This window comes from Ranitomeya imitator, chromosome 1 (genome assembly GCF_032444005.1).
Source record: "Ranitomeya imitator isolate aRanImi1 chromosome 1, aRanImi1.pri, whole genome shotgun sequence".
NCBI classification, from domain to species: domain Eukaryota; kingdom Metazoa; phylum Chordata; class Amphibia; order Anura; family Dendrobatidae; genus Ranitomeya; species Ranitomeya imitator.
The window spans coordinates 1096135905-1096163682 of NC_091282.1; positions in this window are offsets into that span (position 1 = coordinate 1096135905).

Here is a 27778-nt window from a genome sequence, read left to right on the forward strand (position 1 = left end):
CTATTTGTGAGAGAGATGGCACGCTCAGGACTGGCACACAAGCCCAGAGGCCAATATTAATCTCCCACTTTTTTTTTTTTTCCAGGGAAAATTTATAAACCCAATAAAAAAAATAATAATAAATAGGCTTTCTATGGCCCACTATCTGAGAGAGAGAGATGGCACGCTTAGGACTGGCACAAAAGCCCAAAGGCCAATACTAATCTCCCACTGATTGATTGATTGATTTTTTCAGGTAGAATTATGAACCCAAATCAACCAAAAAAATAAATAGGCTTTCTATGGCCCACTATTTGTGAGAGAGATGGCACGCTCAGGACTGGCACACAAGCCCAGAGGCCAATATTAATCTCCCACTTTTTTTTTTTTCCAGGGAAAATTTATAAACCCAATAAAATAATAAAAAAATAGGCTCTCTATGGCCCACTATCTGAGAGAGAGAGAGAGATGGCACGCTTAGGACTGGCACACAAGCCCTGAGGCCAATATTTTTCTCCCACTGATTGATGTTGTGATTTTTTCTGGTAGATTTTGGAACCCAAATCAAGCAATAAAATAAATAGGCTTTCTATGGCCCACTGAGTGAGAGATGACACAGACAGAGATGGCACTCTAGCAGAAATGTCAATCTTAATCTCCCACAAAAAAAAAAAAAAAAAAAAAGGAACTGTCCTTCAATTACTATCTCCCTGCAGTAATCTCAGCCAGGTATGGCAGGCAGCAATAAGGAGTGGACTGATGCACAAATTAAATAAAAAGTGTGGACAAACAAACAAGATAGCTGTGCAGAAAGGAAGGAACAAGAGGATTTGTGCTTTGAAAAAAGCAGTTGGTTTGCACAGCGGCGTACACACAGCAATGCAGCTATCAGGGAGCCTTCTAGGGCAGCCCAATGAGCTACAGCGCTGAGGAAAAAAAAAAAAAAAGGAGCTTCCACTGTCCCTGCACACCGAAGGTGGTGTTGGGCAGTGGAAATCGCTACAGCACAAGTGGTTTTGTGGTTAATGGACCCTGCCTAACGCTATCCCTGCTTCTGACGAAGCGGCAGCAACCTCTCCCTAAGCTCAGATCAGCAGCAGTAACATGGCGGTCGGCGGGAACTCCCCTTTATAGCCCCTGTGACGCCGCAGACAGCAAGCCAATCACTGCAATGCCCTTCTCTAAGATGGTGGGGACCAGGACCTATGTCATCACGCTGCCCACACTCTGCGTTTACCTTCATTGGCTGAGAAATGGCGCTTTTCGCGTCATTGAAACGCGACTTTGGCGCGAAAGTCGCGTACCGCATGGCCGACCACGCACAGGGGTCGGATCGGGTTTCATGAAACTCGAATTCGCCAAAAGTCGGCGACTTTTGAAAATGTTCGACCCGTTTCGCTCAACCCTAGCAATCACACATAAAATGTGGCCCTCTGGATGTAGAGGGTAACAGAAGGGTGGATGAGTCTACTAAAACACCTACAGACAATTTCATGCTATTCTACTTCTTTACCATCCTACAACTAAACCAATCATTTTGACACTCTCAGATCACATGGTTTTACATTACAAGGGGATGAAAACTACAGTCTTTATCCAGAAAGCGCAGAAATTAGACATGCCAAATTCAATAAAAAGCTAACACCCCTTAAAGACCCCTGTTTGAATGGAGAGGTAGTCAATCATGCACATTGCTCTGATATTCATTCTTATTGGAGATCTGAAGGCCAGTCAAGTGTAGCACTCTGCTATCTCTGGAGGTTCCATTAGAAATAGAAGGAGAAGCAGTGCCTCAATTCTCTGGCTCAACGGAGATCTAAGAAGTTGAACCTCCAGTGATGGATAATTTATCCCCTATCCAACTTTCAAACTTGAGAATACCTCTTTGATGATCTTGGTTCATCTTCCAGTAATGCAAGTACCAGCATCAGAAAATATTCTCCATTCGTGGACTGCAGTAGTTTCACTACTTTTTGCTTCATAAGTTATAGTGAATCTGTTGGGCTGCTCCAGGCCATGCCCCTTATTCATAGCTCCACCTACTTTCCTACTAATTGGCAAATATCAAACTATGTTAAAATATGAGTTATGATTTTTTAACACTTTTTTTCATGTAAAAAGCTTTTGATGAATTTCATCTTTGAATTTGTTTCCTCCAAGAACTTTTTAACAATACTTCTGATGAATGTAAGTATAAGCTTACTCTTGTATTGTTAAAGCTCCTCACAAAATATATTGGTTTTCAAATAAAAGATTTTATGTAGTAAAGTAATCTTATACCTGGACTAAAAGAAAAATCTCTTTGTCTGCTAATGAAAGAAAATCTCTTTGTGTTGTGAATGTCTTTGGCAGGTTGTAGACCATTGCTTACCATCCATGTGACAACGATGTTTCGAGGCTAATACTATATGACAGATTCTCTATATTCATATTTATTGAAGCTCATTGTATTTCGCAAAAAAAAACAGGGAGGATGCAGCATCAGCATCTATATTTCTGAACTCGTCTTTCACAGATCTGTTTTGTTTTTTGACGAGGGACACACAAAAATGTAATTTACCGGCGGATTCTCATAAATACAGGCTGGAGATTAAATCAATATTTTCAAAGCCTTTTGAAGTTTTTTAATGTGTGTTGGAGAAATCATTGTTTGAGATTTTCATTGTCAGGCATTTAGAAAAAAAAAGTTTTTTCCCCATTATGGAGTTTTCACAAACAATTAGAAAAGGGTAAAAGAATGATTTTTTGATAAATGTGCATTGTGCGTGTTAATGACCGTACTGTTAGTTATGGCTACGTGTGGAAGCATGACTGTAGTAGAAATGAATCGGCCTCCATTGCTAACTGTAATTTATGTATTTAATTTGGTTGCTTCAGGCACTATGTATCTTATCAATATCATATTATTATGCAGTTACTATGACTTGTTTATCTTAATGCAGAATTGCATGGGCGAGATTGCTTCTGATAAGTTTATTGCTAAAAACCATTAAAAAGAAAGCACATTTTTTACATCATATTAATTTGTGTTTTCAGTGAGAAATGGTAGGTCTGGAAAATAAATTCTGATTTTACTAGGTAAAATACCTAAGTAATGAACAATCTGGCAATGGAGCTTGTTCCATAGACTTAAAATGAATATTGAACAGCGTGATTCAAAATTAATTTATCTACAAACTAAGCTAAATGGCATGAAATTAGCCTGTCCGATGTTCCACTTTCATAGCTTATAGACAAAGTGAACCTCAAATGACACATGCTAATAAATTCAGGTTAGGCCACATTCTGACATCCATGCTTTTCATGCACACCTAAAAATGCTACCTATATCATCAGTGTTTTGGATCTGTGAGTCATCAGTGTTTGGTCAGTGTGTTATTAGTGATTTTCATATATGGATAAATAAAGAAATTACAAAGCTTCTCATCAGGCCACTTTCACATGTTCAGTATTTAATCAATATCTTACTTCAGTATTTGTAAGCCAAAACCAGGAGTGGGTGCAAAATCCACGTGGAGCACGTGTTTCTAGTATACTTTTTTAACCTCTTAACGACCGCCAATACGCCTCTTCACAGTGCTGAGTTAGAATTTCTTCGGGGTCTTATCTACTGGGGGTGGATGAGACCCCAGAGAACATGATTCGTGTCAGTTTTTACTGACCCCGGTGTTGCAATCTCCGTTATTAACGGTATAACGGCGACTGCAAAAAAAAGTCAGATTTTCCATTTAAATTTTCTCTCCTCTGATGTCATTGCACATCAGAGGAGAGAAAAATAGGGTCTCCTGATCGCCCCCTTGTACCTTTGGAGCCCTAGAATCCCCCGTTATGTCCCCCGGGCCGTCGTCATCTTCTTCTGGGTGAAAATGGTGGGCACCCGGCAACAATAGGAAAACTTTACTATTGGTTCATTTTGATCACTGGGGTAGACACCATCACAGTGATCAAAATAAAAAATAGTAAATAAAACCCCCTTTTATCACCCCCTTTGGTAGGGAAAAATAAAGAAGTAAAAAAATATATATTTCCATTTCTCCATTAGGGTTTGAGTTGGGCTAAAGTGAGTTGGGATAAAGTTAAATTAGGGCTAGGGCTAGGGTTTGGCTTAGGATTTGGATTAGGGTTAGGAGTGTGACAAGGCTAGGTTTGTGGTTATGTTAAGGTTGGGATTATGGTTATGGGTGTGTTGGGGTTAGGTTTATGGTTAGGGTTTGGATTAGTGCAGGGGTGTGTTGTGGTTAGGGTTGTGGTAAGAGTTGGGATTAGGGTTAGGGGTGTATTGGGGTTAGGGTTGTGGTTAGGATTGGGATTAGGGTTAGAGGTGTGTTGGGGTTAGGGTTGGAGTTAGAATTAGGGGGTTTCCACTGTTTAGGTACATCAGGAGGTCTCCAAATGTGACATGGCTCCACCATTGATTCCAGTCAATTTTGCATTAAAAAAGTCAAATTGTGCTCCCTCCCTTCTGAGCCCTGCCAATCACCCAAACAGTGACCTTCCCCCACATACAGGGTATCGGCTTACTCCGGAGAAATTGTACAACAAACGTTGTGGTCCATTTTCTCCAGATATCCTTGTGAAAATAAAAAAATTAGTTCCAAAGTAAATTTTTGGTGAAAAAAGTAAAATGTTCATTTTTTCCTTCCACATGCTTTGGTTCTCGTGAAGCACCTGAAGGGTTAATATACTTCTTGAATGTGGTTTTGCACACCTTGAGAAGTGCAGTTTTTAGAATGGTGTCCCTTTTGGGTTTTTTTCAAATATTGACTCCCCAAAGTCCCTTCAAATCTGAGATGGTCCCTTAAAAATGGTTTTGTTAAATTTTGTTTGAAAAATGAGAACTCACTAGTCAACTTTTAACCCTTATAATGTCCTAACAAAAAAGAATTGTTTCCAAAATTGTGCTGATGTAAATTCGACATGTGGGAAATGTTATTTATTGAGTATTTTGTGTGACATCGCTCTCTGATTTAAGGGCATAAAAATTCAAAGTTTGAAATTTGCAATACATAGTAACATAGTAACATAGTTAGTAAAGCCGAAAAAAGACATTTGTCCATCCAGTTCAGCCTATATTCCATCATAATAAATCCCCAGATCTACGTCCTTCTACAGAACCTAATAATTGTATGATACAATATTGTTTTGCTCCAGGAAGACATCCAGGCCTCTCTTGAACCCCTCGACTGAGTTCGCCATCACCACCTCCTCAGGCAAGCAATTCCAGATTCTCACTGCCCTAACAGTAAAGAATCCTCTTCTATGTTGGTGGAAAAACCTTCTCTCCTCCAGACGCAAAGAATGCCCCCTTGTGCCCGTCACCTTCCTTGGTATAAACAGATCCTCAGCGAGATATTTGTATTGTCCCCTTATATACTTATACATGGTTATTAGATCGCCCCTCAGTCGTCTTTTTTCTAGACTAAATAATCCTAATTTCGCTAATCTATCTGGGTATTGTAGTTCTCCCATCCCCTTTATTAATTTTGTTGCCCTCCTTTGTACTCTCTCTAGTTCCATTATATCCTTCCTGAGCACCGGTGCCCAAAACTGTACACAGTACTCCATGTGCGGTCTAACCAGGGATTTGTACAGAGGCAATATAATGCTTTCATCATGTGTATCCAGACCTCTTTTAATGCACCCCATGATCCTGTTTGCCTTGGCAGCTGCTGCCTGGCACTGGCTGCTCCAGGTAAGTTTATCATTAACTAGGATCCCCAAGTCCTTCTCCCTGTCAGATTTACCCAGTGGTTTCCCATTCAGTGTGTAATGGTGATATCGATTCCTTCTTCCCATGTGTATAACCTTACATTTATCATTGTTAAACCTCATCTGCCACCTTTCAGCCCAAGTTTCCAACTTATCCAGATCCATCTGTAGCAGAATACTATCTTCTCTTGTATTAACTGCTTTACATAGTTTTGTATCATCTGCAAATATCGATACTTTACTGTGTAAACCTTCTACCAGATCATTAATGAATATGTTGAAGAGAACAGGTCCCAATACTGACCCCTGCGGTACCCCACTGGTCACAGCGACCCAGTTAGAGACTATACCATTTATAACCACCCTCTGCTTTCTATCACTAAGCCAGTTACTAACCCATTTACACACATTTTCCCCCAGACCAAGCATTCTCATTTTGTGTACCAACCTCTTGTGCGGCACGGTATCAAACGCTTTGGAAAAATCGAGATATACCACGTCCAATGACTCACCGTGGTCAAGCCTATAGCTTACCTCTTCATAAAAACTGATTAGATTGATTTGACAGGAGCGATTTCTCATAAACCCATGCTGATATGGAGTTAAACAGTTATTCTCATTGAGATAATCCAGAATAACATCCCTCAGAAACCCTTCAAATATTTTACCAACAATAGAGGTTAGACTTACTGGCCTATAATTTCCAGGTTCACTTTTAGAGCCCTTTTTGAATATTGGCACCACATTTGCTATGCGCCAGTCCTGCGGAACAGACCCTGTCGCTATAGAGTCCCTAAAAATAAGAAATAATGGTTTATATATTACATTACTTAGTTCTCTTAGTACTCGTGGGTGTATGCCATCCGGACCCGGAGATTTATCTATTTTAATCTTATTTAGCCGGTTTCGCACCTCTTCTTGGGTTAGATTGGTGACCCTTAATATAGGGTTTTCATTGTTTCTTGGGATTTCACCTAGCATTTCATTTTCCACCGTGAATACCGTGGAGAAGAAGGTGTTTAATATGTTAGCTTTTTCCTCGTCATCTACAACCATTCTTTCCTCACTATTTTTTAACCCTCCGTCACATACAATATTCGGACTAACGAGTTCACATACAATGTGCCTGTCAGGCGCCTGCTGGAAAAATACCTATAATATCTAATGTTTGCAATTTCAGTGCTCTAAAAGTGATCAGTGACCTTCATAGGGATGTAATAAAAGAGACTACACATACATACTGTTGCCTTTATGGGTTTCACAGGTTTCTGTTTCCCAGTTAATATCCGGGTAGTTAAAGTCCCCCATAACCAGGACCTCATTATGGGTTGCAGCTTCATCTATCTGCTTTAGAAGTAGACTTTCCATGGTTTCTGTTATATTTGGGGGTTTGTAACAGACCCCAATGAGAATTTTGTTACCATTTTTCCCTCCATGAATTTCGACCCATATGGACTCGACAACCTCATTTCCTTCGCTAATATCCTCCCTTAAAGTGGACTTTAGACAAGACTTTACATAGAGACAAACCCCTCCTCCTCTCCGATTTTTACGATCCTTTCTAAACAGACTGTAACCCTGTAAGTTAACTGCCCAGTCATAGCTTTCATCTAACCATGTCTCGGTTATTCCCACTATGTCAAAGTTACCTGTAGATATTTCTGCTTCTAGTTCTTCCATCTTGTTTGTCAGGCTTCTGGCGTTTGCGAGCATGCAGTTTAGAGGATTTTGTTTTGTTCCAATCTCCTCGCTGTGGATTGTTTTAGAAATGTTTTTACCTCCCATCTGAGTATGTTTTCCTGGGTCTTCTTTGTTCAAGTCTAATGTTTTTCTTCCCGTCCCCTCTTCTTCTAGTTTAATATTTCCATTGTTCATATATAAACGCAAGTCATTTCAAAGAAATTTGACCACTAACATGAAGTACAATATGTCACGAAAATACAATCTCAGAATCAGTGGGATCCCTTGAAGTGTTCCAGGGTAATAATCACATAAAGTGACAGTGGTCAGAATTGTAAAAATTGGCTTGGTCATTAAGCAGCAAATTAGCTCTTTCACTAAGGAGTTAATCTGATTGTTCCACTCCTGATTTTGTTGTTCAAATACTGAACAAATACTGAACATGTGAATATGGCCTTAGGATAAGTTTAGTAAATCGACTATGCCTGGTCAGTTGGGCTTAGGCTACGTTCTCACAATCAGTATTTGATCAGTATTTTAACTCCATATTTGTAAGTCAAAAACAGGAATAGAAAAATCAGAGAAAAAAATATAATACAAACATGTAAGGTAAAATACTGACCAAATTAGCCTGGTAGCAGGCCTGTAGATTTCAGAGAAAAATGCCTCCATTTCTTTTGTTCTTATATAGTAATGATTTAGCTACTCTTGGTGATTTTTTTATTCCAAATAAATCTTGTCATTTGCTTATGGAAGTTCTTAATCCAGATATCTAGAATCTGAATCGGAACAGTTCTAAAGCTATAGTGAAGTTTTGGTAGGATTATCATTTTTTATATAAGATAATCCTACCAAGCCGCGAGGTATTAGTTTCATCAAAATTCTCAATTTTTTTTAATATGCTTTTGTAGGAGATTCAGATTTTCATCTAGTACCTTACAGAAAGAATTGGTAATTATAATTCCTAAACATGGGACATGATGTTTTTCCCAGTTATAAGGAAATTCTTTTCCTTTAATTTTTTTTGGTTAGCTGGTCTAAAAAAACTTAAAATTATTGATTTTTTATAGTATGAAACTGCCAAAAAGTCTCTTATAGTGGAAGTAATAATTCTCAATTAAGGAAATTTTGGCTTTTCTACATGTGAAATTAAATTTAAGTACTCTACTTGTTCTGTCAGAGGCTTGCCTCCCTTTAATGTATCCAACTTGGTCTGAATGTATTAAGAAGATGTATCAAATAACTGCTCTTTTTTCAACCAGTTTTTTAATGTAAACATTTTGCTCCTTGATGAAGATGAAGCGGAAGTATCCATACTCTGGTCATGAATTATATTAAAATCTCCTAAAATAAATAACTGACCTTTTTGGTGTTTACGTACTTTTTTCATTAATTTCTTTAAAAACAAGATTTAACCTCTGTTAGATGTGTAGATGTTGACTAATGTTTAGGCTATTGTATCAATATTACTTATAGGAAATTGTATCTTCCGTTGTTATCATCAATTTCTTCACTTAATTGGGGTCTAAGGGGTATCGTTTCTCCTTATGTAGAGTGACATACCATTTCTGGCTTGTCAAGGTAAGGAGGCTTATTCGCCGTGCAATGCTCCTCTAGGAAATATAATATGCAAATTTCCTCTTCTGAGAAAAAGAGGACTTAAACTCTATAGCGCCACCTGTTGGAAGTAGCGATCCTACAAGTCACAATCTACTCTTTAATGAGTCGTGCAATATGACTTAGGATAAAAGCCAAATTAGTATCTCAATTCACAGACACGGTGTTTCGGGCTGTTGGCCCTCGTCAGTGCGAAGCTTGAGAACTAATTTGGTTAGGTGAGAGGCTCTGGACAGGGGTATAAGGGGTATCGTTTCTCCTTATGGAGAGTGACATAACATCTTTGGCTTGTCAAGGTAAGGAGGCTTATTTGCCGTGCAATGCTCCTCTGGGAAATTGTTATGTGCAATGCTCCTCTGTGGATTGTTATGTGCAAATTTGGTTTCCTGATATGCTATTATATCAGAGCTGGATCTTTTCGCTTTCTTCCAAGAGGAATACCTCTTCAAAAGGGCTAATCAAGTCCATTCATATTCAATGTCAAAATTGTTAACGCTATAATTACACATGTTGAATCACTGTTGTTGAGCCAGAAATATATTAGTTATTAATATTTAGGCAATAAAACCTGTGAAAATTTTTTTTAAATAGCACAATATTTTATGAATTGTTGACGCCACAATTCAGAAACATGGAAACATCAAAAAGAAAAAACAAAATACTGGGTTTTCCTAGACGATCTGATGAAGAGGATGAGAGCAGCATGACTTGGGCTCTCAAGTGACTTTTCCAGATGTTGGAGATAAAAAAAAGTTTGGTAGATTCTGCCCATGTGTCCTGGAATTAGGGCACAAAGAGAATGTCAATAGCTCTCGGGATGATGGTAAGAATGATTTTCTTGCATTTAAAGTCTGTTTCGAAAAATTCGAAAACACTGATGTTTTCCTATGGAGGAGGTAAATTCCTGTGCTTCCTAAGATAATCTAATAGTCTGTCTTTTGTTTGAAATAAATGAAGTTTAGCAATTACTTCCCTTGGGAACTCTTTTGGAAGAAAGTAGGTTTTTTCAACCTGTGATCCCTATCTATGGTCAGATCGATGTTAGAAGAAGTTGGTAGAGAATTATGAAATAGATCTTGGATATATGGAGCAAGAGCTTCAAGGGAATCATATTCTGGAACAGCTCTAAACTTGAGGTTACATCTCCTGTTAGGATACTCCAAGTATGTGAGCTTTGTTTTTAGTACTTTAACCCCTTAACCCCCAAGGATGGTCTGCACGTTAAAATTTCTTTGATATTACCTGTGTTTATTTGTGAAAAAAATGGAAATTTGGCAAAAATTTTTGAAAATTTTCCAATTTTCCAACTCTGAATTTTTATGCCCTTAAATCACAGAGATATGTCACACAAAATACTAAATAAGTAACATTTCTCACATGTCTACTTAACATCAGCACAATTTTGGAACCAATTTTTTTGTTAGGAAGTTATAAGGGTTAAAAGTTGACCAGTAATTTCTCATTTTTAAAATAACCATTTTTTTAGGGACCACATCACATTTGAAGTCTTTTTGAGGGGTCTATCTGATCTGATCGAAAATTACCAAGTGTGACAATTCTAGAAACTGCACCCCTCATAGTGCTCAAAACCACATTCAAGAAGTTTATTTACCCTTCCGGTGCTTCACAGGAATTTTTGGAATGTTGAAAAAAGACGAACATTTTACTTTTTTTCACAAAAAATTTAATTCAGCTCCAATTTGTTTTATTTTACCAAGTGTAACAGGAGAAAATAGACCACAAACGTGGTTGTACAATTTGTCCTGAGTACGCTGATACCCCATATGTGGGGGTAAACCACTGTTTTTGCACATGGCAGAGCTCGGAAGGGAAGGAGTGCTGTTTGACTTTTCAATGCAAAATTGACTGGAATTGAGATGAGACGCCATGTTGCGTTTGGAGAGTCCCTGATGTGCCTAAACATTGAAACTCCCACAAGTGACACCATTTTGGAAAGTAGACCCCCTAAGGAACTTATCTAGATGTGTGGTGAGCACTTTGACCCACCAAGTGCTTCACAGAAGTTTATAATGCAGAGTCGTAAAAATAAAAAAATCATATTTTTTCACAAAAATGATTTTTTGCCCCCAATTTTTTATTTTCCCAAGGGTAAGAGAAGAAATTGGACCGCAAAAGTTGTTGTGCAATTTGTCATGAGTACGCTGATACCCCATATGAGGGGGTAAACCACTGTTTGGGTGCATGGCAGAGCTCAGAAGGGAAGGAGCGCAATTTGACTTTTCAATGCAAAAATTGACTGGAATTGAGATGGGATGCCATGTTGCATTTGGAGAGCCCCTGATGTGCCTAAACATTGAAACCTTCCACAAGTGACACCATTTTGGAAAGTAGGCCCCCTAAGAAACTTATCTTGATGTGTGGTGTGCACTTTGACCCACCAAGTGCTTTACAGAAGTTTATAATGTAGAGCCATAAAAATAAAAATTCATATTTATTCACAAAAATGTTCTTGTCGCCCCAAAATTTTTTATTTTCCCAAGGGTGAGAAGAAATTAGACCCCAAAAGTTGTTGTGCAATATGTCTTGAGTATGCTGATACCTGATATGTGTACGTAAACCACTGTTTGGGCGCGTGGCAGAGCTAGGAAGGGAAGGAGCGCCTTTTGACTTTTCAATGCAAAATTGACTGGAATTGAGATGGGACACCATGTCGTGTTTGGAGAACCCCTGATGTGCCTAAACATTGAAACCCCCCACAAGTGACAGCATTTTGGAAAGTAGACCTCCTAAGAAACTTATCTAGATGTGTTGTGAAAGCTTTGAACCCCCAAGTGTTTCACTAGAGTTTATAACGCAGAGCCGTAAAAATATATATTTTTTTTCACAAAAATTATTTTTTAGCCCCAGTTTTGTATTTTCCCAAGGGTAATAGGAGAAATTGGACCACAAAAGTTGTTGTCTAATTTGTCCTGAGTACGCTGATACCCCATTTGTGGGGGGAACCACCATTTGGGCGCATGGCAGAGGTCAGGAGCGCCATTTTGGAATGCAGACATAGATGGAATGGTCTGCAGGTGTCACATTGCATTTGCAGAGCCCCTAATGTACCTAAATAGTAGAAACCCCCCACAAGTGACCCCATATTAGAAATTGGACCCTCCAAGGAACTTAGGTAGATGTGTTGTGAGAACTTTGAACCCCCCAAGTGTTTCACTACAGTTTATAACGCAGAGCCTTGAAAATAGAAAATCATTTTTTTCCACAAAAATGTTTTTTTAGTTACCCAAATTGTTATTTTCCCAAGGGTAACAAGATAAATTGGACCCCAAAAGTTGTTGTCGAATTTGTCCTGAGTACGCTGTTACCCCACATGTGGGGGAAAACCACTGTTTGGGCGCATGGCAGAGCTCGGAAGAGAAGGAATGCCTTTTGGAAGGGAGACTTAGATGTATTGGTCTGCAGGCGTCACGTTGCATTTGCAGAGTCCCTGATGTACTCAAATAGTAGAAACTCCCCACATGTGTCACCATTTTGGAAACTAGACCCCCCAGGAACTTATCTGGATGTTTTGTGAGAACTTTGAACCCCCAAGTGTTTCACTACAGTTTATGACGCAGAGCCTTGAAAATAAAAAATAATTTTTTTCCATTAAAACTAATTTTTTAGCCCTCTGTTTTATATTTTCCCAAGGGTAACGGGAAAAATTGAACCCCAAGTGTTGTTGTCCAATTTGTCCTGAGTACGCTGATACCCCATATGTGGGGGGGACCACTGTTTGGGTGCATGGCAGAGCTCGGAAGGGAAGGAGCACTGTTTGGAATGCAGACTTGGATGGATTCATCTGCAGGAGTCACATTGCATTTGCAGAGCCCCTGATGTACTTAAACAATAGAAACTCCCCACAAATGACCCGATATTGGAAACTAGATCCCCCAAGGGACTTATCTAGATGTGTTGTGAGAACTTTGAACCCCCAAGTGTTTCACTACAGTTTATAACGCAGAGCCATTAAAATAAAATATATTTTTTCTCCCACAAAAATGTTTTTTTAGTAGCCCAAATTTTTATTTTCCCATGGGTAACATGAGAAATTGGACCCTAAAAGTTATTGTCCAATTTGTCCTGAGTATGCTGATACCCCATATGTTAGGGTAAATCCCTGTTTGGGCACATGGGAGAGCTCAGAAGGGAAGGAGTACTGTTTTACTTTTTCAATGCAGAATTGGCTGGAATTGAGATCGGATGCCATGTCGCGTTTGGAGAGCCCTTGATGTGCCTAAACAGGGGATGCCCCCAATTCTAACTGAAACCCTAACCCAAACACACCTCTAACCCTAATCCAAATTCTACCCATAACACTAACCACAACCCTAACCCGAACATGCCCCTAAACCTAACCCTAACCACACCCCTAACCCCAACACACCACTAACAACAACAGACCCCTAACATTAATCCCAACTCTAACCACACCCCTAACTCCAACACATTCCTAACCCTAATCCCAATCATAACCCTAACCACACCCCTAACCCTGAAACACCCCTAACCCTAATCCCAACAGCAAATGTAATCCAAATCCTAAACCTAACTTTAGCCCCAAACCTAACCCTAACTTTAGCCCCAACCATAACCTTAACTTTAGCCCCAACCATAACTGTAGCCCTAACCCGAACCCTAGCTCCAACCCTAACCCTAGCCCCAACCCTAGCCCTAACCCTAATCCTAGCCCCATCCCTAACCCTAGTGTTGTGAATTCTGTGGCCAAGCTCCCTCCTGTGGTCGAGAGTGGTACTTCGGCTGGTTCTGTCTATGAGCTTCCTTTGGTGGGTGAGAGTGGTACTGTGGCTTCTGAGTTTCCTTCCTCAGGTGATGAGGTTAAGTCCTTAGGTGCTGCTCTATTTAACTCCACCTGGTGCTTTGATCCTGGCCTCCAGTCAATGTTCTAGTATTGGTCTTGCTTCCTCCTGGATCGTTCCTGTGGCCTCTCTATCCTGCATAAGCTAAGTTTTGCTTGTGTTATTTTTGTTTGCTATTTTTTCTGTCCAGCTTGCTATATTGGTTTTTCTTGCTTGCTGGAAGCTCTGAGACGCAGAGGGAGCACCTCCGTACCGTTAGTCGGTGCGGAGGGTCTTTTTGCCCCTCTGCGTGGTTGTTTGTAGGTTTTTGTGTTGACCGCAAAGCTATCTTTCCTATCCTCGGTCTATTCAGCAAGTCGGGCCTCACTTTGCTAAATCTGTTTCATCTCTGTGTTTGTATTTTCACCTTACTCACAGTCATTATATGTGGGGGGCTGCCTTTTCCTTTGGGGAATTTCTCTGAGGCAAGGTAGGCTTATTTTTCTATCTTCAGGGCTAGTTAGTTTCTCAGGCTGTGCCGAGTTGCATAGGGAGCGTTAGGCGCAATCCACGGCTGCCTCTAGTGTGGTTTGATAGGATTAGGGATTGCGGTCAGCAGAGTTTCCATGTCTCAGAGCTCGTCCTTTGTTTTTGGTAATTGTCAGGTCACTTTGTGTGCTCTGAACTTCTATGTCCATTGTGGTTCTGAATTACCTGTTCATAACAGTACTGGAGGCCCAAAGTACTAATGCTTCTCAATAGAGGGAAAAGAGAAGTTCTGAGACCATTTTTTTTTCTTTGCACTGTGTTCTGCCTTTCTTTTCCCCTTTACATCAGGGTGGTTCAGAACACAGGTGTGGACATGGACATTCAAGGTCTGTTCTCTTTGATGGATAATCTCGCTATAAATGTACAGAATATTCAAGATATGGTGGTTCAGAATCCTATGTTAGAACCTAAAATTCCTATTTCTGAGTTGTTTTCTGGAGATAGAGCTAAGTTTTTGAATTTTAAAAATAATTGTAAACTATTTCTGGCTTTGAAACCCCGCTCCTCTGGTGACCCAGTTCAACAAGTTAAGATCATTATTTCTTTATTACGTGGGGACCTTCAAGACTTGGCATTTTCCCTTGCGCCAGGAGATCCTGCATTATGTAATATTGATGCATTTTTTCTGGCGCTCGGATTGCTGTACGACGAACCTAATTCAGTGGATCAGGCAGAGAAAAATTTGCTGGCTCTGTGTCAGGGTCAGGATGAGATAGAGATTTATTGTCAGAAGTTTAGAAAGTGGTCCGTGCTCACTCAATGGAATGAATGTGCGCAGGCAGCTATTTTCAGAAAGGGTCTCTCTGAAGCCCTTAAGGATGTCATGGTGGGATTTCCTATGCCTGCTGGTCTGAATGAGTCTATGTCTTTGGCCATTCAGATCGGTCGACGCTTGCGCGAGCGTAAATCTGTGCACCATTTGGCGGTATTATCTGAGCATAAACCTGAGCCTATGCAGTGCGATAGGACTTTGACCAGAGCTGAAAGGCAGGAACACAGACGTCAGAATGGCTGTGTTTCTACTGTGGTGATTCCACTCATGCTATCTCCGATTGTCCTAAGCGCACTAAGCGGTTCGCTAGGTCTGCCACCATTGGTACGGTACAGTCAAAATTTCTTTTGTCCGTTACTTTGATCTGCTCTTTGTCTTCCTATTCTGTCATGGCATTTGTGGATTCAGGCGCTGCCCTGAATTTGATGGACTTGGAGTTTGCTAGGCGCTGTGGGTTTGTCTTGGAGCCCTTGCAGTGTCCTATTCCATTGAGAGGAATTGATGCTACGCCTTTGGCCAAGAATAAGCCTCAATATTGGACCCAGCTGACCATGTGCATGGCTCCTGCGCACCAGGAGGATATTCGCTTTCTGGTGTTGCATAATCTGCATGATGTGGTCGTGTTGGGGTTGCCATGGCTACAAGTCCATAACCCAGTATTAGATTGGAAATCAATGTCTATGTCCAGCTGGGGTTGTCAGGGGGTACATGGTGATGTTCCATTTCTGTCTATCTCATCATCCACCCCTTCTGAGGTCCCAGAGTTCTTGTCTGATTACCGGGATGTATTCGATGAGCCCAAGTCCAATGCCCTACCTCCGCATAGGGATTGTGATTGTGCTATCGATTTGATTCCTGGTAGTAAGTTTCCTAAGGGTCGACTGTTTAATTTATCTGTACCTGAGCACGCCGCTATGCGGAGTTACGTGAAGGAGTCTTTGGAGAAGGGTCATATTCGCCCGTCATCGTCGCCATTGGGAGCGGGGTTCTTTTTTGTGGCCAAGAAGGATGGTTCGCTGAGACCTTGTATTGATTACCGCCTTCTAAATAAAATTACGGTCAAATTTCAGTACCCCTTGCCGCAGGTGTCTGATTTGTTTGCTCGGATTAAGATGGCTAGTTGGTTCACCAAGATAGATCTTCGTGGTGCGTATAATCTTGTGCGTATTAAACGGGGCGATGAATGGAAAACAGCATTTAATACGCCCGAAGGCCATTTTGAGTACCTGGTTATGCCATTCGGACTTTCTAATGCTCCATCAGTGTTTCAGTCCTTTATGCATGACATCTTCCGAGAGTACCTGGATAAATTCCTGATTGTATACTTGGATGATATTATGGTCTTCTCGGATGATTGGGAGTCTCATATGAAGCAGGTCAGAATGGTGTTCCATGTCCTGCGTGCTAATTCTTTGTTTGTGAAGGGGTCAAAGTGTCTCTTTGGTGTTCAGAAGATTTCATTTTTGGGGTTCATTTTTTCTCCTTCTACTATCGAGATGGACCCTGTTAAAGTTCAGGCCATTTATGATTGGACTCAGCCAACATCTCTGAAGAGTCTGCAGAAGTTCCTGGGCTTTGCTAATTTTTATCGTTGCTTCATCGCTAATTTTTCTAGCATTGCTAAACCGTTGACTGATTTAACCAAGAAGGGTGCTGATGTGGTCAATTGGTCTTCTGCTGCTGTGGAAGCTTTTCAGGAGTTGAAGCGTCGTTTTTCTTCTGCCCCTGTGTTGTGCCAACCAGATGTTTCGCTTCCGTTCCAGGTCGAGGTTGATGCTTCCGAAATTGGAGCAGGGGCTGTTTTGTCGCAGAGAAGTTCTGATTGCTCGGTGATGAAACCATGCGCCTTCTTTTCCAGGAAATTTTCGCCTGCTGAGCGAAATTATGATGTTGGCAATCGAGAGTTGCTAGCCATGAAGTGGGCATTCGAGGAGTGGCGTCATTGGCTTGAAGGAGCTAAGCATCGCGTGGTGGTCTTGACTGATCACAAAAACTTGACTTATTTCGAGTCTGCCAAACGGTTGAATCCTAGACAGGCTCGTTGGTCGCTGTTTTTCTCCCATTTTGACTTTGTGGTTTCGTACCTTCCGGGCTCTAAAAATGTGAAGGCGGATGCCCTGTCTAGGAGTTTTGTGCCCGATTCTCCGGGTTTGCCTGAGCCGGCGGGTATTCTCATAGAGGGGGTAATTTTGTCTGCCATCTCCCCTGATTTGCGGCGGGTGCTGCAAAAATTTCAGGCTAATAGACCTGACCGTTGCCCAGTGGAGAAACTGTTTGTCCCTGATAGGTGGACGAATAAAGTTATCTCTGAGGTTCATTGTTCGATGTTGGCTGGTCATCCTGGAATCTTTGGTACCAGAGATTTGGTGGCTAGATCCTTTTGGTGTCCATCTCTGTCGCGGGATGTGCGTTCTTTTGTGCAGTTCTGTGGGATTTGTGCTCGGGCTAAGCCCTGCTGTTCTCGTGCCAGTGGGTTGCTTTTGCCCTTGCCGGTCCCGAAGAGGCCTTGGACACATATCTCTATGGATTTTATTTCGGATCTCCCCGTCTCTCAAAGAATGTCGGTCATTTGGGAGGTTTGTGATCGCTTCTCTAAGATGGTCCATTTGGTGCCCTTGTCTAAATTGCCTTCCTCCTCTGATTTGGTGCCGTTGTTTTTCCAGCATGTGGTTCGTTTACATGGCATTCCAGAGAACATCGTTTCTGACAGAGGTTCTCAGTTTGTTTCGAGGTTTTGGCGAGCCTTTCGTGCTAGGATGGGCATTGATTTGTCTTTTTCCTTGGCTTTCCATCCTCATACAAATGGCCAAACTGAACGAACCAATCAGACCTTGGAAACATATCTGAGATGTTTTGTTTCTGCTGATCAGGATGATTGGGTGTCCTTTTTGCCTTTGGCTGAGTTCGCCCTTAATAATCGGGCCAGCTCGGCTACTTTGGTTTCGCCGTTTTTCTGCAATTCTGGGTTCCACCCTCGTTTCTCTTCAGGGCAGGTTGAGTCTTCGGACTGTACTGGTGTGGATACTGTGGTGGATAGGTTGCAGCAGATTTGGACTCATGTAGTGGACAATCTGACTTTGTCCCAGGAGAAGGCTCAATGTTTCGCTAACCGCAGGCGCTGTGTGGGTCCCCGACTTCGTGTTGGGGATTTGGTTTGGTTGTCATCTCGTTATATTCCTATGAAGGTTTCCTCTCCTAAATTTAAGCCTCGTTTCATTGGTCCATATAGGATTTCTGAGGTTCTTAATCCTGTGTCTTTTCGTTTGACTCTTCCAGCTTCTTTTTCCATCCATAACGTGTTCCATAGGTCATTGTTGCGGAGATACGTGGCACCTGTCGTTCCATCTATTGATCCTCCTGCTCCGGTTTTGGTTGTAGGGGAATTGGAGTATATAGTGGAGAAGATTTTGGATTCTCGTGTTTCGAGACGGAAACTCCAGTATCTGGTTAAGTGGAAAGGTTATGGTCAGGAAGATAATTCCTGGGTCTTTGCCTCTGATGTCCATGCTGCCGATCTGGTTCATGCCTTTCATGTGGCTCATCCTGGTCGGCCTGGGGGCTCTGGTGAGGGTTCGGTGACCCCTCCTCAAGGGGGGGTACTGTTGTGAATTCTGTGGCCAAGCTCCCTCCTGTGGTCGAGAGTGGTACTTCGGCTGGTTCTGTTTATGAGCTTCCTTTGGTGGATGAGAGTGGTACTGCGGCTTCTGAGTTTCCTTCCTCAGATGATGAGGTTAAGTCCTTAGGTGCTGCTCTATTTAACTCCACCTGGTGCTTTGATCCTGGCCTCCAGTCAATGTTCTAGTATTGGTCTTGCTTCCTCCTGGATCGTTCCTGTGGCCTCTCTATCCTGCATAAGCTAAGTTTTGCTTGTGTTATTTTTGTTTGCTATTTTTTCTGTCCAGCTTGCTATATTGGGTTTTCTTGCTTGCTGGAAGCTCTGAGACGCAGAGGGAGCACCTCCGTACCGTTAGTCGGTGCGGAGGGTCTTTTTGCCCCTCTGCGTGGTTGTTTGTAGGTTTTTGTGTTGACCGCAAAGCTATCTTTCCTATCCTTGGTCTATTCAGTAAGTCGGGCCTCACTTTGCTAAATCTGTTTCATCTCTGTGTTTGTATTTTCACCTTACTCACAGTCATTATATGTGGGGGGCTGCCTTTTCCTTTGGGGAATTTCTCTGAGGCAAGGTAGGCTTATTTTTCTATCTTCAGGGCTAGTTAGTTTCTCAGGCTGTCCTGAGTTGCATAGGGAGCGTTAGGCGCAATCCACGGCTGCCTCTAGTGTGGTTTGATAGGATTAGGGATTGCGGTCAGCAGAGTTTCCACGTCTCATAGCTCATCCTTTGTTTTGGGTAATTGTCAGGTCACTTTGTGTGCTCTGAACTTCTATGTCCATTGTGGTTCTGAATTACCTGTTCATAACACCCTAGCCCCAATCCTAGCCCTACTCCTAGCCCCAACTCTAACCCTAGCCCCAACCCTAACCCTATCCCCAACCCCATCCCCAACCCTAGCCCTAACCCTAGCCCCAAACTTAGCCTCAACCCTATCCCCAACCCTAACCCTAACCCTATCCCCAACCCTAACCCTTACCCTAATGCGAAAATGGAAATACATTTTTTTAATTTTATTATTTTTCCCTAACTATGGGGGTCATGAAGGGGGGTTTGATTTACTTTTATAGCAGCTTTTTTAGAGGATTTTTGTGATTGGCAGCCATCACACACTAAAAGACGCTTTTAATTGCAAAAAATAGTTTTTGCATCTCCACATTTTGAGAGCTATAAGTTTTCAATATTTTGGTCCACAGAGTCATATGAAGTCTTGTTTTTTGTGGGATGAGTTTATTGGTACCATTTTTGGGCACGTGACTATTTTTGATCGCTTTTTATTCCGATTTTTGAGGCAGAATGACCAAAAACCAGCTATTCATGAATTTCTTTTTTGGGGGTGCGTTTATACCATTCCATGTTTGGTAAAATTGATAAAGCAGTTTTATTCTTCGGGTCAGTACGATTACAATGATACCTCATTTATATCTTTTCTTATGTTTTGGCGCTTTCATGCAATAAAAACTATTTTATAAAAAATATTATTTTTGCATCACTTTATTCTGAGGACTATAACTTTTTTATTTTTTCACTGATGATGCTTTATGGTGGGTCATTTTTTGCGGGACAAGATGTCGTTTTCAACCGTACCATGATTATTTGTATCCGTCTTTTGATCGCGTGTTATTCCACTTTTTGTTTGGAGGTATGATAATAAAGAGTTGTTTTTTGCCTTGTTTTTTTTTACGGTGATCACTGAAGGGGTTAACTTGTGGGACAGTTCTGGTCATTACGGATGCGATGATACTAAATATGTGTACTTTTATTGTTTTGTTCTTTTAGATAAAGAAATGTATTTATGAGAACATTTTTTTTTAAATTTAGGAATTATTAATTATTTTTTTTTATATGTGTGAATATATATATTTTTTTACTTTATAGCATTCCCACGGGGGGCATCATCTTTGCAGAGCACTGTGTCAGATCAGCGATCTGACAGACACTGCAGGGACGCTTGCTGATGCCTGCTCTGAGCAGGCGCTTGCAAGTCACCTCCCTGCAGGACCTGTAAGCAGCCTTGTGGCCGTATTGGATCCGGGGCCTGCAGGGAGGAGGAGGTAGGAGACCCTCGGAGCAACGTGATCACATCGCGTTGCTCGAGGGTCTCAAGGAAGCACACAGGGAGCCTCCTCCCTGCGCGATGCTTCCCTATACCGCTGGAACACTGCGGTCATCTTTGATCATAGTGTGCCGGGGGTTAATCTGCCAGGTGCGGTCGGTGACCTCTCCTGGCACATAGTGCCGGATGTCAGCTGCGATAATAAGCAGATACCCAGCCACGATCGTCCGCGCTGCCCCCGTGAGTGCGGCTGATCACATATGACGTACTATCCCATCACTGGGAATTAAGTCCCAGGTCACCTTGAAGGGATAGTGCGTCATATGTGATTAAGGGGTTAACCTCGTGTTTTAACAGGCAATGATCCATCTCCAGTGTATTCTGTTTGGTGGCTATAGACTCAACTTTTTGGCTGTGTCTGTAATTTTTTTTATTCATTGTTTCTAATTGGGTAAATATAGCCGCAAATTTGTTATCAATATTTAGATCTACTTGCTGGATAGAATATGTCAGAAGATCTGATAAATACAGCTCTGGCAAAAATTAAGAGACCAGTGCAAAATGTTCAGTTTGTCTGATTTTTCTCTTTGTAGGTATATTTTTGAGTAAAATGTAAATTGTTCTTTTATTCTATTAACTTCTGACAACATGTCTAAATTTCCAAGCAATAAATTTTGAATTTTTTTCTGAAAAGGAGAAATGGTCAAAATGAAAAAAACAGTGCTTTCATACCTCAAATAATAATGCAAATAAAACAAGTTCATAATCATTTAGAAACAATAATACAAATGTTTTAACTCAGGAAGAGTTCAGAAATCAATATTTTGTGGAATAACCATGATTTTTAATCACAGATTTCATGGGTCTTGGCATGCTTTCCACCAGTCTTTCACACTGCTTCTGGTGCAAAAATTTAAGCAGTTCCTCTTTGTTTGATGGCTTGCGACTATCCATCATCCTCTTAAATACATTCCAGAGGTTTTCAGTGGGGTTCAGGTCTGGAGATTGGGCTGCCCATGACATGGTTTTGATGTGGCGGTCTTGCCAGAACTGTATTTTACAGATGCTGCAAGACTATCTGTATTTCCCACTGGGGGAGGGGGGGGTAAGTTGATGAATATAATTATTTATGTTTTCAGCTGTAACTACAGGAGGAGTGGGATATGTAAGAGAGAAACTTGCATTGCCAAGTCTTGATTTTGTTTGTAAAGGGATATGTTAGGAAAAATTTCCTCAGAGACCTCATCTGTGTCTGATTCTTGCATGACATTGTCAGTATTCATGTTGTCACGACTACTAGCTAGTTATTTTCTTTTATTTCTTGCAGAGTATCTCCCTGACAAAGAAGTTGTATCCACATCTGTGAATGGGGAACTTTCAATAGATGTCCTAAAGGCAGGCAAGTTTATATTACTGTCTGGCATCTTGCTCGTAGCATACCATGTATTAGGATCATTTTCTGTAGCTTGTACTATCTATAGAACAAGGAGAATGTGCATTTGGTTTACAAATACTAAAGGGTTCAGACCCCAGAATGCCTCCCTGTGTAGTGATAGTGTCAAATTTACCAGCTTTATTATTGACACCATGTTTTACAACGTCCCCAGATTTATCAAGTTTGACAGTGGGTTTGTATTCTGGAGTCGTGACTGATAAGTAGCGTGGCTGCAGAAACTTGTCATATACATTGAGAGGAATTCCCCAGCTTTAGGGATACTTCATGAGGTTTTCAGAAATTTTGAGTATGCTCCGGCTTTAGTGTGTCATCGAAGGCTGGAGCCGCGGGGTCACGCAGTGTGAAGACGTGTTCCTGCAAAGTCAGACTGCAATGCTTTTTGTTTCTTAGCAGGTAGGGGTTTGTTTCTTCTGACCACAGGTTGTGGTCCTTTTGGGTCTTCTCGAGGAAGAATGGAGGTCTGAATTGCGCTTCTTAGGTGCTGCTGGCTTGAGATAAGAAAGATGTGTGACTGGAAATCTTCCGTGGTGTTGCTAGGAGATATCTCGGCCTACCTTCCTTCCTCTTGTTTTGAGTCACTGTAGGTCCTAGGGAGGCCCAAGGTGGTTCAAAATGTTCCAGAGAGGATCCTGAGTCTGTTAAGTCAAGTAATTTAAGTCCAAGTCTTCTGTGTTTCCTTTAAAAAGACATACCAGGCTCAGGGTCTGCAGAGAGTCAACAGAGTGCAGCCATCTCTTTGCAATCCCAGGCAACGTCAGGATTTATATATTTCAACAAAGCTGTCACACTGATGTCGGAAAACTTTCAGCCATTCCGAGCACTGCAGTCTGATTTCAGACCAACTAGTAAAAATGTCTGAATGAGCCTTTAGAGTATAACATTTCTCAATTATCTTATAGACCGCACATGGCAAATCAAGTTATAGCGTCAGAAATACAGTGCCTTAATTAGTCAGCTATATTCACTTTTATTTTATATAAACTCTTAGACTATCAATCCCTTCATGCTACTTTATGTTTTATTTAAAACCCAACTGTAGGGATTAGTGGTAAATGGTACAGAGTCAAAAATTAAATCATTATAAAGCAGATATTTATTGTACTGAACTTCAATGACCTAGAGTGATAGGAGCATTCTGAAGACAGCACCTTGGGTACAAAGTGATTTTGTTATACTTAGAGATAAGCTCCCTTGGTTATTTACCATGCCTTTATTTGGAAGTTAAACTGCCCATCATACATATTCGACTAATCTCTGATAAACCCCTTAATTAAGACCTGTTCAGTCAAAAGTGTAATGTGTATCCAAGCCCCAGACAATTTATTGTTTAGGAAAATATTCATCCAGCTAAGAGAAAAGTCACGACCAGACATTTCTGGCTTCAGTTCTGTCATAGAGAACTATCATTGGCAGTAGTGCAGGATTGCAAGCGATAATAAGGAAGCTGCGTCAAAACTGGCATTTTTACATGCAGAATAAATTAATATATCTATAATGTTGATTATCGCAAATATATAATAGAAAAAAATGCTGCCTCCCCATGCCTAAAAAAGAATCAAATGATAAGTAATGAACAAATGAAGTGTGAATAAGTTCACTCTTTTTCAGCTTCTGCTAACTTTTTTAAGTTTTCAAAGATGAAAATGGTTAAAAGAAGTCAGCAAGAACCTCACTATTAACGTGCACAATATAAAGAAAAAACAGATGCCTGTAAAAAAAAATCTAAAATGATGCTTCAGGTAAAACACCTCTGTTATGTTCCCTGGAAACTCTTCATATAGAAAAAACTATTTGGGTAGGTCAGCACCTAAAAGACGTGCCCACGCACCCTAGAGTCTCAGTTGTTGGGGGATTTTTTGTGTCCCTTAGCCCACGGGTAATAATTTTTATATGGTACAACCCCTTCAAGGGAACAGGTATATCTAGGATCACATTAGAATTCACTTTTTTTTGTATTGTTATAGTAACATAACACCAAACTAAGCCCACATTTACATAGTATAATAGAAACACATCACCACTTCTTTATCACTCACTCCTGGTTTTGGTTTACAAATACTGATGGAAAATACTGACCACATACTGATCGTGTGCACGTGGCCTTTAAAAATTGGAACTGTCATGTAATAGACAAAAATGGCAATGGACAGAACAAATTGAATATAATTGGGTCTTTGTTGTTTCTGTTAGAGTGTCCATGATCTTCTAGTGAATATTATGACTTACGACTGAGCATTCTAATAAATACTATAACACAAATGTCTACCTTGCCTGAGCATTGAAATTTATAGTGGGCCCTTGGAGTCAGTTCCATTGATGGGCTCTAGGCACCCAGGTCCGCCACTGGATTGACTGCGTGAGGTTTAAATAGGGAGGGATCCTGCTCCTGGCTCCAGAATAGCTTTAAAGAGACACTGTCACCTGAATTTGGAGGGAACAATCTTCAGCCATGGAGGCGGGGTTTTTTGGGTGTTTGATTCACCCTTTCCTTACCCGCTGGCTGCATGCTGGCTGCAATATTGGATTGAAGTTCATTCTCTGTCCTCCATAGTACATGCCTGCGCAAGGCAAGATTGCACCTTGTGCAGGCATGTACTACGGAGGACAGAGAATGAACTTCAATCCAATATTGCAGCCAGCATGCAGCCAGTGGGTAAGGAAAGGGTGAATCAAACACCCAAAAAACCCGCCTCCATGGCTGAAAATTGTTCCCTCCAAATTCAGGTGACAGTGTCCCTTTAACTATCGAGGTCGAGAACAACACCCAAGTGAAACTGGCTGAAAATTGACAATGTAAAATAGCACTAGGTTTTAATCCACACACACTTACGTTGTTCCACATCAACCACGGTGCATGTGTCACACAACTCTTGAGCAAGAGTAGCTGGAGGGAATTTTCCCACGGGTGATACAAGAACACATGGAGTGCTGATAGAGAACACATCAGCTCTTGTATGTGGGAGGGCTGACCAAGATGTTTGCAGGCCAAATGTTCAGACGAACCATCATTTGGCCGACAGCTACAGTGGGGCAAAAAAGTATTTAGTCAGTCAGCAATAGTGCAAGTTCCACCACTTAAAAAGATGAGAGGCGTCTGTAATTTACATCATAGGTAGACCTCAACTATGGGAGACAAACTGAGGAAAAAAAAATTCAGAAAATCACATTGTCTGTTTTTTTAACATTTTATTTGCATATTATGGTGGAAAATAAGTATTTGGTCAGAAACAAAATTTCATCTCAATACTTTGTAATATATCCTTTGTTGGCAATGACAGAGGTCAAACGTTTTCTGTAAGTCTTCACAAGGTTGCCACACACTGTTGTTGGTATGTTGGCCCATTCCTCCATGCAGATCTCCTCTAGAGCAGTGATGTTTTTGGCTTTTCGCTTGGCAACACGGACTTTCAACTCCCTCCAAAGGTTTTCTATAGGGTTGAGATCTGGAGACTGGCTAGGCCACTCCAGGACCTTGAAATGCTTCTTATGAAGCCACTCCTTCGTTGCCCTGGCGGTGTGCTTTGGATCATTGTCATGTTGAAAGACCCAGCCACGTTTCATCTTCAATGCCTTTGCTGATGGAAGGAGGTTTGCACTCAAAATCTCACGATACATGGCCCCATTCATTCTTTCATGTACCCTGATCAGTCGTCCTGGCCCCTTTGCAGAGAAACAGCCCCAAAGCATCATGTTTCCACCACCATGCTTTACAGTAGGTATGGTGTTTGATGGATGCAACTCAGTATTCTTTTTCCTCCAAACACGACAAGTTGGGTTTCTACCAAACAGTTCCAGTTTGGTTTCATCAGACCATAGGACATTCTCCCAAAACTCCTCTGGATCATCCAAATGCTCTCTAGCAAACTTCAAACGGGCCTGGACATGTACTGGCTTAAGCAGTGGGACACGTCTGGCACTGCAGGATCTGAGTCCATGGTGGCGTAGTGTGTTACTTATGGTAGGCCTTGTTACATTGGTCCCAGCTCTCTGCAGTTCATTCACTAGGTCCCCCCGCGTGGTTCTGGGATTTTTGCTCACCGTTCTTGTGATCATTCTGACCCCACGGGGTGGGATTTTGCGTGGAGCCCCAGATCGAGGGAGATTATCAGTGGTCTTGTATGTCTTCCATTTTCTAATTATTGCTCCCACTGTTGATTTCTTCACTCCAAGCTGGTTGGCTATTGCAGATTCAGTCTTCCCAGCCTGGTGCAGGGCTACAATTTTGTTTCTGGTGACCTTTGACAGCTCTTTGGTCTTCACCATAGTGGAGTTTGGAGTCAGAATGTTTGAGGGTGTGCAGAGGTGTCTTTTTATACTGATAACAAGTTTAAACAGGTGCCATTACTACAGGTAATGAGTGGAGGAAAGAGGAGACTCTTAAAGAAGAATTTACAGGTCTGTGAGAGTCAGAAATCTTGATTGTTTGTTTCTGACCAAATACTTATTTTCCACCATAATATGCAAAAAAAAATGATAAAAAAACAGACAATGTGATTTTCTGGATTTTTTTTTCTCAGTTTGTCTCCCATAGTTGAGGTCTACCTATGATGTAAATTACAGACGCCTCTCATCTTTTTAAGTGGTGGAACTTGCACTATTGCTGACTGACTAAATACTTTTTTGACCCCACTGTATCTATTGTGAATGGCGTCAGCCATCTCTTATGATGGAAGAATCTAAGTAGCGTTGTCCTTTGTTTTTAATTAGCTTATTCAACATTTATATTTTCAATTTAATACAATTTTCAAATTTGTGATTGTTCATTAAATAGCAATTATCCTGTCAGGAAAAACTTCATTTGTGCTTTTATAGTTGCATGCTACTGATTTAATGTTAGCCATTTTTTCTTTTCATTTTCAATGCCAATTAGAAAGAAGATATTGATATAAAAGTGTTCTTCATTTTGTTTTCTCAGTTGTTTGAGACAGAAAGTAAATCACATATAAAAAATAAAATTCTGGCATCTTCATCTTGATTAAAGCATTATGTAATGAGAATAAATACAGATAGCTTCCTATCTATATCAGTATGAAAAAATATAATAATGTCAACCAAGCTAAATTATTGCATTCTTAAATTAAATTTTACCAGTCTGGTTCATTGAACTTTTGAATCATATGCTGCATTCTTACCATTTTTAGATCAGTCTGATGTAAGACAATACGACTGCAACACAAGTGTGAAAGATTATCTGTTCAAGTGGATGCAGAAATGTGTTTTAGAAGCCAAATCAAATCTATGTAAAATCATCATAATCCTATAAACATAACCCTTTGAACACTTTTTAGGTCAGCGAACAGCAGAGGAAAGAGACATCAGATGGCAGCCATTTTTGATAATGTGCTTATCTTAGAGATTCCGTTTGAAAACAATTAGATAATTTTCTATTTGCAGCTCTGGTATACATGAATAGTCAGTTCTTTAAGTTGATGTGCTAGAAGCAGGAAAAATTGTCAAGGAAAATTATATGAGCAACCTTTGACAAGGGCTAAATTGTGGTTGCTGCATGAATTGTTCATATAATCAACAAAATGCAGATTTTATGGTGAGCTAT